The sequence below is a fragment of the Eschrichtius robustus genome, chromosome 1 (genome assembly GCF_028021215.1).
Source record: "Eschrichtius robustus isolate mEscRob2 chromosome 1, mEscRob2.pri, whole genome shotgun sequence".
NCBI classification, from domain to species: domain Eukaryota; kingdom Metazoa; phylum Chordata; class Mammalia; order Artiodactyla; family Eschrichtiidae; genus Eschrichtius; species Eschrichtius robustus.
Genome location: NC_090824.1, coordinates 174,914,270 through 174,926,824, shown reverse-complemented (window position 1 = coordinate 174,926,824; position 12,555 = coordinate 174,914,270). Strand labels below are relative to the sequence as shown.

Sequence of the window (12,555 nt, the reverse complement as noted above, 5' to 3'; positions counted from 1 at the left end):
CCCGTGGAGCAGCGCAGGCCTGTGTGGTTGATGGGGCCGGCTGGGGTCCTGCCTCTACCGCCGCCTTCTCTGATCCTGCACCTCCCCCCAACCCCAAGCCCTGTCTGGGAGAGGCCCTCCAGGGCACGACAGCCGACAGCCCACATTTTTTTTTTTTTTTTTTGGTCTGCGTTGCGTCTTCGTTGCTGCGCGCGAGCTTTCTCTAGTTGCGGCGAGCAGAGGCTACTCTTCGTTGCGGTGCACGGGCTTCTCATTGTGGTGGCTTCCCTTGTTGCAGGGCACGGGCTCTAGGCGCACGGGCTTCAGTAGTTGTGGCTCGCGGGCTCTAGAGCGCAGGCTCAGTAGTTGTGGCACACGGGCTTAGTTGCTCCGCGGCATGTGGGATCTTCCCGGACCACAGATTGAACTCGTGTCCCTTGCATTGGCAGGCGGCTTCTTAACCACTGCGCCACCAGGGAAGCCCGACAGCCCCCAATTTTTTGCGCCTCTGAACTAGATGCTCTGTGAAGCTCAGGCTGGCGTGTCCCTCCTCCCGGCCAGGCTGGGTGATGAGAGGTATGGACAGCCTCCCAACTGAGCTTTGCCCCTTGTTCAGCTTTAAGATGCTGCACGGTATTTAACCTTCTGAGGTTCAGTTTCCTCACTAGGAACATGGGGAGACTCGTAGTTCCTACATCCAAGAATCCCAAAAGACTCCTTATTATTCAATCTTCCCAGGATGGTTTCAAAGCACAATGCTGGAGAAACAGTCCTCATAAAGGCTCATTTTATGGAAGCCTTCTAATGTGTCAGGTGCAGTCCAAGTGTTCACACGAATTATCCCATGACATCCTCAGACTAGGTCTGTGGGGTAGATTTCACCATGATCCCTAGTTTGCTAAAGAAGAGTGGATGCCCAGAGGACTTAGGGAACGTGCACAAGGTCACACACCTATTGGTGGTGGAGCTGAGACTCCAGCCTGGGCGTTGTAGCCCAGAACCCCCGCTCTTTGTTTTCCGACTTTATTATGGTATAGTGGACATGACATAGTGGAAGTTTGAAGTGTACAACCTGGGAACCGACACGTGTAATCACCACCCTGTCCCACCTTCCAGTGTGGAAGCGTCAGCCAGAGCGCCTCCCCTGCTTTTAGAGCTCCTGGCATCTCCTTTCAGAGCTGGAGGAGCCCTACCCTCCTGCTTTTGGATGAAGAGGTGATGTGTGCAAAGTGACTGCCCAGCGGTGGGGCAGGGAGCTTGCTCTGAAGCACACACGCTTGCCGCTTTCAGAAAATTTCCTCTGGCTTGAGTCTGTCCAGAGATCTCAAGGCTCCTTCAGGACTTGGAGTCACTGCATTCCAATGGGCCTTCTACTCACTACGTGTGTCCGAGAGGTGCCCTGCTGCCCCAGCCCGAGGGATGAGTTGGCAGAATCTTCTGCCTCTGGTCTTGCCAGCTCCGCCCACACCTGCTAAGAACACTTGGTCCTCAGGGCAAAGCCCAATCTCCTTGGCGTGCTATTCAAGCCTGCCACCTGCTCCATCCCGTGTGGAGAAGTCAGCTCTAGGGTCTCCCTGGACGCCCCTCCCCGGTGGCACCTGTACCCTTCCTCACACTCATGGCTCACACATCCGTCTGCCCCGTAAACTCCTTCACGTCTCTGTCTCCACTTAAGAATCCCATGTTCTCACGGAAAATTGTGGATGCTGGATGGCGATAGCCATCCCTCAGATAAGAGGGTCAGAACTCAGGATGGAGAAGGGTTTTCTGTCCACCCCCAAGAAAATCAACACAAGTGGAACCAGAACCCAGATCCGAGGTGTCCTGGGTGGAGTTGTTTACGGAGGGACAGGGCCTCCCTGCCCAACTCTACCCCAGGCACTGAGAAGGAGCCCATGGTGGGGTGGGCTCATCACACACAAGCTGCGGGCTGGCAGAGCACCCCCCAAGCGTATATGACTGTGCTTCCAACAGGTGAGCATCTCCTACCACGAAAACCTACTCCCCGGATTCCTCCTTCCCCAGACCCCTGTACCCAGAGTGAGAGAATGCATAAAAATGAAACAACAAAATGAAACATGTTCCCCCAACCCCCAAACACCCTTTGTTAGAGTGATCCAGAGGATTAAATAGCTGGTGGAGACCACAGGATTTTAAACTCAGGCTCCTGTGGACAGATGGGCACCTGGCCTTGAGGGGAGAACCCAGAGGAGAGGCCGGGAGGGCAGGCAGATGGAAATCTGGCAAGAGCAGGAGGCTGCTGTGAGCGGCGGTTAGGCAAGGAAAACAGCTGGTGTGAGCAGAAACCACGGGAAGGAGAAGGCTTTTCCAAGAAATTACAGCGGTATCGCCTTCCAAGTGGCTGGGGACCTCTGCAGACATGATCTCATTGCCCCTCCCCCCAGGGCCTCTGGGGGAACCCGGGGCCGGGGTCTCTGCCCCGTCCTGAGTTCAAAGAGGACTCTACCTGCCGATTCTCCCAAAGAGGCCTGAACCTGGCGTTCCCTCACTGACAGCGGAGGGACCAGAAAACTCCCCTCACAGCTGATTCTACAGAAGTCTCCTCAAGCTTCAAGGGTCCTTAAAAGCACTTGAAATCTCTCAGGACAAAAATGACTGTAAAAAAAACAGTTATTCAAGGAGAACTGTTTCATTCTGTACCAAGGGGGTTGATTGTCTATTTGCTTTGGTAAGAGTGGGACTAGGACCCAGCCACTCTGCTCAGGCTTCTCTAGAGGAACAGAATCAATCAGATATATAGACATACAGAGGAGATTTGTGATAGGAATTGGCTCATGTGATTATGGAGGCTGAGAAGCCCCACCGTCTGCCATCTACCAGCTGGAGGCCCAAGCGACCTGGGGGTGGGGGGTGATTCAGTCCAAGTCCGAAGGCCCGAGAACCAGGAATATCGGTCGATGTCCAAGGGATGGATGTCTCAGCTCAGAGCGAGCAAACTTCCCCCTTCCTCCATCTTTTTGTTCTATTCGGGCCCTTGATGGACTGGATGGTGCCCACCTGCGTGGGTGAAGGTGGTCTTTCCTCAATCCACCAATTCAAATGCTAATCTCTTCTGGAAATACCCTCATAGCCACACCTGGAAATCATGTTTACTGGGCATCGCTTAGCTCAGCCAATGTGACACATGAAATGAGCCATCACACCAGTGGTGTGGATGGAGATGCTTGTGTGCCTGGTGCAGTGGGTAGAGAGCATTTGGGACATCAGCTAAGTGATGTTTCTGAGCCTCTTCTATGCCATTAGCACTTTGCTAGATGCTGGAGGATACATGAGCCCGAGCGAGACCTTATCAGCAGGTGGCCGTGTGGCAGTGGGAGCAGAGTCAGCTCAGAAGAAGAGAAGTTTGGTGGCCCTGGGCACTCTGGGAAGGCTTTGTGGGGCCATCATTATGAGCCAGCCCTTGTCTGTCAGGTACCAGCTGTGTACCAGCTCTGTGCTAAGTGATCTCTAGACACCATCCCATAATATAATCTCCATAACAACCCTGGGGGCTGTATAGCTGCAATTCCCATTCACAGCCCTTAGAGCAGTGCCAGGAACTGTCCATTGATGTTCTTTAGTGAATGGTTGACAATAATGCCATTGCAAAGTAAGGAGACTGAAGCCACAGAAGAAAAGTAATTTGTCGCTAGTTGCCAAGAATGAGAACAAGGGAATGGGCTTCCCTGGTGGCGCAGTGTTTAAGAATCAGCCTGCCAATGCAGGGGACACGGGTTCGAGCCCTGGTCCGGGAAGATCCCACACGCTGCGTAGCAACTAAGCCCGTGAGCCACAGCTACTGAGCCTGCACTCTACAGCCTGCAAGCCACAACTACTGAGCCCGCATGCCACAACTACTGAAGCCCGTGCGCCTAGAGCCCATGCTCTGCAACAAGAGAAGCCACTGCATTGAGAAGCCCGCGCACTGCAACGAAGAGTAGCCCCCGCTCACCACAACTAGAGAAAGCCCGCGCGCAGTAACAAAGACCCAACGCAGCCAAAAATAAATAAAAATAAAACTAAAGAAATTTAAAAAAAAGAAAAAAGAACAAGGGAAGAAGACACAGACCCCCACGGTCCCGGCAGTTAGAGCCCAAGCCTCAGAGCCGGACAGCCCCGCCTGGACCAGGCTCTGCCTGTGAGTGGCTGACCCTGGGGAGGACATGGGCTCTGAAGGCATTGACTGGAATATGGAAATAACAATATTTCTTTCAGAGGGCGGTTGGGAGGATTAAATGATATAATGAATAAACTTGCTCAGCACAGGACTGGCCTAGAGTAATTGTTCAATAAATTACTGTTATTTCATGAGCTTCACTCCAGCCCTGGATGTATGAGAGCCTCTTAGAGTAAGGCTTCACCTCCTGAAATTATGTTTTATCAGCCCTCCTTTGATGCAACGTCTTCCTGAAACTTCGGGCTAATCATCCAAATCTTCCCACGTCAACACAGAATGACTCATACAGGAACTTAACTAAGGCTTTTTAGTGTAGACATTCACATTTTTGAGAGAAAACAGGCCTGTTTATTTTAGCTGCCAACATGATTTAAGTTAGAACTTGGATAGAACTTGCTGACAGTGGTCATTGAAGGACACTAGAATAAATGACCAAAGGCTTTTTGGAACTCTCTTTACCTAAATACTTTGAAGAATAAGGATATTAGGGCTAACAAATAAAAGAAAGGAAAGAAGGAAGGAAGGAAGCAAGGAAAGGAGGAAGGAAGGAAGGAAGGGGAAAAGGAAAAAAGATAGAAGGAAATAGCTAAAATACCACAACCAAGAAGAATGAAAACCAATTGCTAATCAGGCTCCTATTTGAGTGTCAGTTGTGAAAAATATTTGTTGACTTAACGAAGATTCTATATCTTGTGTGGGGTTGTTATAGGAAGGTATTGATTGCGTCTGAGCCGTGGCTATGAAATCTGCGAGCTGTGACACCTCAGCCATTTATCCTCTATGGATGAAGGGAAAGCAGAACTCGTATCCAAGGCAACCAGAGTGTCTGTGGGGCAGAGGTAGTCACATTGGGGACGGTTGGGGGAAAGGGAAGAAATCAATTTCTCCATCTCTGTGGTCACAGGGCTGTGGTCTGAGGCGGATGTAAGGACACGACGTCCTCCAGGGCAGCAGCATCCAGTTCCCTTTGCTGCCAACCTAAAGAAACTTGAGGAGTCCCAGCAGCTGGGGCCAGGGCGGTGCCGGAGCCAGCCGTGGTGTGCAGATGAAACGCAGGTTGGGTGGGGTGTAGACCCTACAGAGAGACTCGTGGGAGCCACTGACTTTCAACCCTCCTCTTTTCCAGCTCCCACTATTTATTCTGGCTCCTGGCAGCAGACCCCTGTGGGGACAGAGGGACCTCATGGAACAGGGGCAGGGAGGAGGCATTCGAAAACCACAGGGTTAGTGATGAGACAGGGCAAAACAAACCCAACCAAAACAGGGAGCTTAGGGCGGGTCGGGCATGTGGATTTCAGGACTATTCCATGACTGTCAAGGGCAGGGCTCGGGGCTAAACACACCCAGATTCCTGGCTCCCGGCAGACCTTGATTTCCTGAAAAACCTCCACAAAGTGATCCCAAAACCATGATGCACTGCCCTCTGCCTCGTAATCACAAGCAGCAGCTTTGAGGTTGATGAATTCGCCTGTGATCCCCCTAGAGACCACTGAGGTTTCCGTACACCTTCCCCGCCCCACGCAGCTCCTTGGGCTGGGTGAGCCCGGCACCTCGTGGCCCCAGCACAGACTGAACCAGCATCCCTCTCCAGCATCCCCAGGGATGCCACCCCAGGTCCCGACTGGCTTGGAGTCGTGGGCCCATCCCCTCCAGCTACAAAGCCTCCCAGAGCCGGAGGTCCACCTGGAGTTCTAGGACGGAGCAAACCCTGTGGTCCCAACCGCTTGGACTAGAGCTTTCAACCTTGTGTTCGTGCCTCTTTTGTTCATCCTACTTGCAGGGGTGAGGGAGGTGGAGTACAGAACCGGACGGATCTCAGGTTCAGTCTTGGGGAGGGGGCGGGCACTGAAGGGGCATCTTCCTGGTGGGGGGCCTGTGAATGATTGAAGCCTCTCCCAGCCTCCCCCCCGTCTCTCTGCTGGGACTGGAGACATCCTTTTCAAGGATGTCACGGATTGCCTGTTTGTCTGCATTTGTTCCCTGATCAGTGGGGCCGTGGGGAGGTGGTCTGTATGTGTCTGGCTTACTGGGCCCTCCAGCGCCTGTTCACACGTTGGGTGTTGGGACCTTAGGACCTTAACTGGTGAAAGGTCAACAGTCACCTTGATTGTTTCCAGGCTGCCCCACCTCCCCCTCCCATCGAACAAACAAAACACACAAGCAAACAGATCCTTATGATGGCCCAGACCTGACCTGCTTGGGAGGAAATTCTATCCTGGCCAGTGGGTTCAAGGGGATTGTGGACACAGGCCTTCTCCCTGCTTCCTAACTGTACAGGTCATCCCGTGAGATGGTTTGGCTCATGAACTTTAAAAAGGAGTCAGGACGAAGGTAGACTGGGTTCAGGATGCCTCCGGACCTCCCCTTGTTCTTTCTGCTTCTGCGCTAAGGCGTCAGATCTTTCCAGTCCCATCCTGGTCTGGTTTCACCATCTCTAGGGGGTCTGGTTGTGCAGGACCAACCACACACAGGCCATGTCTTCGATTCTATGCTGAAGAGAGTACTTCCGGGGGACCAGGGGTGCGTGGTTAGGAAAAAGAGCCACCACATACTGTTAACATGGCAGAACTGTTTGGGAATGTGGATACCCATACCAGTCCTGCCTTCCGGTTTCCAAGGATGACCCAAAGCAGTGAAGACTTTCCTCTCTGAACTGCTCACCTGCAAGGAGAAGTGGTCCAGGACTCAGCTTCTCCTTTTCCCCCTCACAACACCTGCCAACACTCGACTCAGAGCAAGCTTTTTCTCCTGGCTGATCTCAGTTTTTACCTTCAGGGCAGGGATGCTGCCTGATCCATCCTTGTATCCTCAGGGCCAAGCATAAAATCTAACACAGAGTAGGTTCCTAAAGTGTTGAGTGAATGATGAGTAAGAGTCAGGAAATGCCAGGAGGAGAAGAAGGACAGAGAGGTTATCTGCAGAGCCAGAGGTGGGGGAAATGCGGAGGAGACGGTGGATTGGTGATCTGGATGGGAAGGTATGGGACCCGTTTTCTCTCAGACTTCTGCTGTTGTCTGAGACCTGACTGATTCCCCTTCTGGAATATTTACTTAAGAAGCTAAAGAGAGAGAGTATTACCTGGAGAGTTAGCAGGTTTCTCTTCTCAGGGGCCAAAAGTCAAACAGATGGTTGAGGGCGGAGGCCGGGGCGCCGGCTCGCAGTGAGCTGAGCATCCTTCACCATGAGACCTGGGCTCTGGGCAGCTCCAGACAGGCCTGTGAGCTGGCGAGGGCTTCTGTGGGGAAATGAGTCATTCATTCTTCATGGCATAGCTGTTGCCTTCCAGGAAATGGTATTGGACACGTATGCATAGATACACACATGCAATGTGTGCACCCAAGGGCATGGACTGGCTGCACCAAGCTGATACTACAAGCCTTGCCCACCCACAGTTCCTCCAGCTCGTTGGTCCAGCAGAGCCTGGGGCCTCTGGAAGGGTAGGACCAGGTGGAGAGGAGATTTGCCATGATGCTTCTTCTCTTTGGTGATGCTAAGGTGACCAGGATAAAGACCCTGGTCACCTGGGGGCTCCTGCGTAGTGAGCAGACCCGAAGAATGTGTAAGTCCACAAACATTTCAATTAATGGGATGCTGGCGAGACTGCAAACAAAGCCTGAGGACGTAGAGACTCCAGTGGATCTCCTTGGCAGTCACATAGGTTATACCTGTTAAAAATCACCAGTCACTCACGGAGGAAATGATCAGTGAGCTCTCACCACTCTGCACCAGGCCCTGGGCCAGAGTACAGAGTACCAGAGTACGTTGGTACAGCAGGGAGCAGGCAGGCGCGGTGCCTGCCCTCAGGATGTCAGCTTCCTTCCATGCCCACATCAGTACCCCAGCATTTCCCCAAAGCTTGTCCATTTTGAGTTATCCCACAAATAATGTTTCTATGTACCCAAACCAAAAGGCCCCAGGAAGGAGAGGAAGGGTGCTGCAGAGTAAATGTTTGTCCTCCACCAAATTCATACACTGAAGCACTAACCCAAGGGGATGGTGTCAGGAGGTGGGGATTAGGGAGGTGATGAGGTCACGAGGGTGGAGGCCCCCATGATGCGATTAGTGTCATGATGGGATTAGGGAGCCCAGAGAGCTCCCTCGCCCCTTCCTCCAGCTGAGGACACAGCTGTCTATGAACCAGGAAACGGGTCCTCAGCAGACACAAACCCTGGCCTCACCTTGATCTTGGACTTCCAGCCTCCAGAACTGTAAGAAATAAACGTTTATTATTTATAAGCCGCCCAGTTTGTGGTGTTGTGTTACAGCAGCCGAGCTCACTAAGACAAAGGGGTGACATTAAAATTCCCCCAGCCCTGCTACCTACATTAGAGCCATTGGAGGCGGATGGGTTCTGGGAGGTCACGGGGAGACGCCTCCTTAGGTCTAAGAGGGTGTAGTGTCTGTACAGTGAACGGTGGAGCTTCACTGCTGTTCCAAGTACCTGGGTTCAAATCTCACCTCTGCCTCTGCCTAACTGTGTGACCTGGGCCAAGAGAGCTAACATCTCTGGGCCTCCGTTTCCTCAGCTGTACATTGGGAGTAAAATCAGAATTGACCAGTGGCTGGCACGGGGCCTGACACCCAGCTTTCATGGTGGCTTCTGATAACTCGCATGCATGTTAGTGGGAAGCACCGTCAGACTGTTGATTGTCCATTTTCTGTTAGACCCCTCAGTCTGCACTGGCCGGGGTCACAGGCGCGGGGGTGTGTGTGGAGAACTCAGGTTCCGAATGCAGACCCAGGCCCCATCCTGCTGTCGGGAGGCTGCCCGGGATGGCACACGGCATGGACGCCGAGATTAGTGTCATTCAGACGGTGAGCAGAGGGACAGACCGTGGCAAGGTCTTGCTGCCTCTTCAGAGACAGGCAGTGAAGGAGGTCCTGGCACAGAACGTCGGGCTTGACCCTCAGCTCTGGGCCTGATGGACCATTTGGGGAGGAATCACTGGTTTTCTGCTCTTTGGAAAGGATGCACCTGCCTTGCTACATTCCCTCCTCTCACCAGCCCACGGGGAAGTGAGGACAGGTGAGCAGACCGCACAGCTGCCTGGAAGAACAGCGAGGCCTCGACGGGACTCTATCCCCCGTCTGTGGCCGCTTCCCTGTGACTGTGAACCACACCAGCCTTCTCGCGCCTCTTCCCTCCTCCTCAGCCGTGCATCCCGAGAGGCAGACAGCAGTGACCACGAGCAGACACCCGTGGCCCAGGCCAGTTCCCCGAAACTCTTGAGGACTCGGGAGATTGCGGCCGCTGCACTTGTGCTGTGAGAGCTCAGTACATAAACGAGCTGCGTGTGGACCATGGGGAGGGACGCAGACGCCCTCGGCTGCCCGTGGTCCCCGCAGCGACGGTGCCTTGGTGGCCAGATGGCTCAGAAGTGAACCAGGAGGTTGCCAGGAGGAGAGAGCTGGATGAGCAGGCATTCAGGCGACTCACCGACTACAGATGAAAAGAGAGAAGTTCGTACTGCACACCCCGAAGAGAAGGGACCCCTTTTCCAGACCCCATGCAGAGCCCACCAGGCAGCAGGCAGAAAACTCAGGTTCTCAAACCCAGAGTCACCTCCGCTCAATCCTAATCTCCTGCCAGGCTCTCACGGCGACCAAGAAAAGGACTTGGTGACTCTGCATCCAGACTCTTCCACCCCATAGGTAGTGGACCAAATAATCGATGGTCCAAATCAGGCCCTTTTCAGAGTGAAAGGGGGAACGCAGTGACGATGCAGGACTTGGATGGACCCCAGACTCTAGTGCAGGGACCAGGAGGCCTGATTGCAGTTCAGCACCACCGCTCATCTGTCTGGGCTGTTACCTCATTGTAAAATGTTGTTGTTTTAATGGGATACTTTCTGCCTCTAGTTACCCAGCAAACGTCAGCCGCTTTACAGGAGTTTATCTCATTGTGTGTGTGTGAGGGAATCTACTCTACTTATTCTAAAATACCTCCTAGAAGGAAGGACCTTCTTAGCCGAACTTACCTTTTAAGGAACAAAGCAGAAGTTCCTGCATGCCAGCCTTGGTGATGCTCGCCCCACAGCCAACGAGGTTTTAACAGTGAAATACGAGCGTTGTTTCCCTTCATCCCCGTCTTTACTTCTCTTAGCAGAGCAGTGATTTCTCATGCCCTCTTTCCCATAAACCTCTCACTCACCATGTGAACTCCCACATACCCCGCCAAGCAAAACAGAAACAAAATTGTAAATGATCTAAGACCAGAATAGGTGCTTCCTGATACCACTCCTGCAGACATCGCAGTTCATGTAGCCAAATCACGAAGCTCATCTTCCCAGTCCCCACCCCCACCATGTCCCCCTCTGCCAGGCACTGCACAGCTGCAGGTCCCTGCTGACCCCTGGTCCGTCTAAGTCCATCGGCCCTTCCTCCTTGGACGTGTCTCTCAAACTTCTCCCTTCCCTGCCCCCATCACTGCTGCTGCCTCCCGCTGGCTCTGCTGCTTCTCCATGTCACCAGACAATCCTCCTAGAATCTCTTGCTCATCACGTTGCCCATTCTGCTCAAGGATCTGTAACCTCAGCATGTTGTAGGGACAAGTCGGGATATCACAATGGGACGCCTGAGAGGTTCCTGCTCAGTGGCTCCTGAATACCTGGACAGGGGGACTTGGTGGGGCAACTGGCTGGAAGGGAGGGATTAGGACTTGCCTTGGTGTGACCTTTATAGCAAGCATGATGTGTTTACTTCCTGTGTAATAACAGATGCATGCAAATAGCAAAGGTTTCTAAAGATGGTTTTACCAGAGTGCTTCATGGGTCAAGAAAATCCACATCATGGGAATTCCCTGGCGGTCCAGTGGTTAGGACTCAGCAATTTCACAGTGGTGGCTGGGGGTTCAATCCCTGGCCGGGGAACTAAGATCCCACAAGCCATGCGGCGTGGCCAAAATAAATAAATAAATAAATAAAATAAAATAAGTAAAGAAAATACATATCCAACTTATGTTAACAGCAGGGCACCTGTCAGCTTACATGACGAAAACATCCAGAGGTAGGGCCAGATTCTGGGGGATTCGCTCTGGAAATTCTGTCTCATCAGGACTAGAGGTCGATTTGTCTGTGCTTTTCTGAGCCCCGCCTCCTCCATGGGGCAGGTTTGTCCTCAGGCTGGCTTCCCTCACGGTGATGGTCTGGCTGCCACACCTCCCAGGGCATGTGCTCCCCTGTTCACCTCCAGGACGAGGGAGGGAGCACCTCTTCTCCCAAAGAGAGAACAAACCCTGCATTTCACCCTGAATGCGTGGACTGAGTCTTTGCATCCTTTCCTGAACCACACCTGTGATGAGAAAAATCACCTGGAGCTTGGGTTGTGCCAGTTCTCTGCAAATGATGGATGTGGGTAGGGGGGGAGGGCGGCGCCTGGTGTCCACAGCAGCATAAGGCTTAGAAAATGCATCAAGAATAACGTCCAGGACTTCCCTGGTGGTGCAGTGGTTAAGAATCCGCCTGCCAATGCAGGGGACATGGGTTCGAGCCCTGGTCCGGGAAGATCCCACATTGCTGCGGAGCACCTAAGCCCATGAGCCACAACTACCGAGCCTTTGCTCTAGAGTCCGCAAGCCACAACTACTGAGCCCATGTGCCACAACTACTGAAGCCCGCGCGCCTAGAGCCTGTGCTCCACACCAAGAGAAGCCACCGCAATGAGAAGCCCACGCACCGCACGAGCCCACGTGCAGAGATGAAGACCCAACACAGCCAAAAATAAGTAAATAAATAAATAAATTTATAAAAAGAAAAAAAAAGAATAATGTCCAGGGGCGGCTTGGGTGAGGGCGGCTGATGGGATCTTGTGTGCGTGTGGGGCGTTAAAGCCCCATCTCCTTCTGGGCTGCTCCTGGCAGGAGGGATGCGCCTGAGAACTAGTTGGGGACGGGGAGGGGGCTTCTCTGAAAGAAACTTTTCTTCTTTGAAAAAGGAGAAACAGTGGTTCTAGAAGGCTCTCCTCTTGGACTCGGGCTTGCATCCATGCACGGTTGCTGAGAACACGTCTAGTCTACGTGAAGGAGCGGGGTCCAGGGTCCAGGGTGAGGGGCACCTCTGCACGCCGCTCCTGGGCCCGCTGGGCTGGGGCCATCAGCGAGTCTGCCCTTCGGGATGCAATCACTCACCCGGGCACACCTCTCCCTCTTGCTTTCTCACTTTGAAACCAGCCTTTTGTGTGACACTGTAGCCCCACTTGGTGTGGTCACGGAAGAGGTGAAAACCACCTGCAGGCCTCAGTCTCCCCAGGGAAGATGAGAAAATGAGTCAGCGGAAACCATGAGGCGGGCTTCCAGATACCAGCCTGAACCTCAATGGCCAAACCGGAATTGGGTATTGGTGTTTAAGTCCAGGAAGGGCCCTGCCTGCCGGTTTGTGGTGACCTGTGACCTCTCCACTGTG

General features: G+C 53.1%; 1 long non-coding RNA gene across 1 annotated transcript in view; it reads right to left on the bottom strand.

Moving 5' to 3' along the window:
- Positions 1 to 7,348, bottom strand: part of LOC137774625 (uncharacterized) — a 40,511-nt gene extending 33,163 nt beyond the window's left edge. The window contains exon 1 of the long non-coding RNA XR_011075908.1: positions 7,235 to 7,348. This is a non-coding gene — a long non-coding RNA (uncharacterized lncRNA). The remainder of the gene's footprint in view (positions 1 to 7,234) is intronic.
- Between the last annotated feature and the right edge of the window lie 5,207 nt (positions 7,349 to 12,555).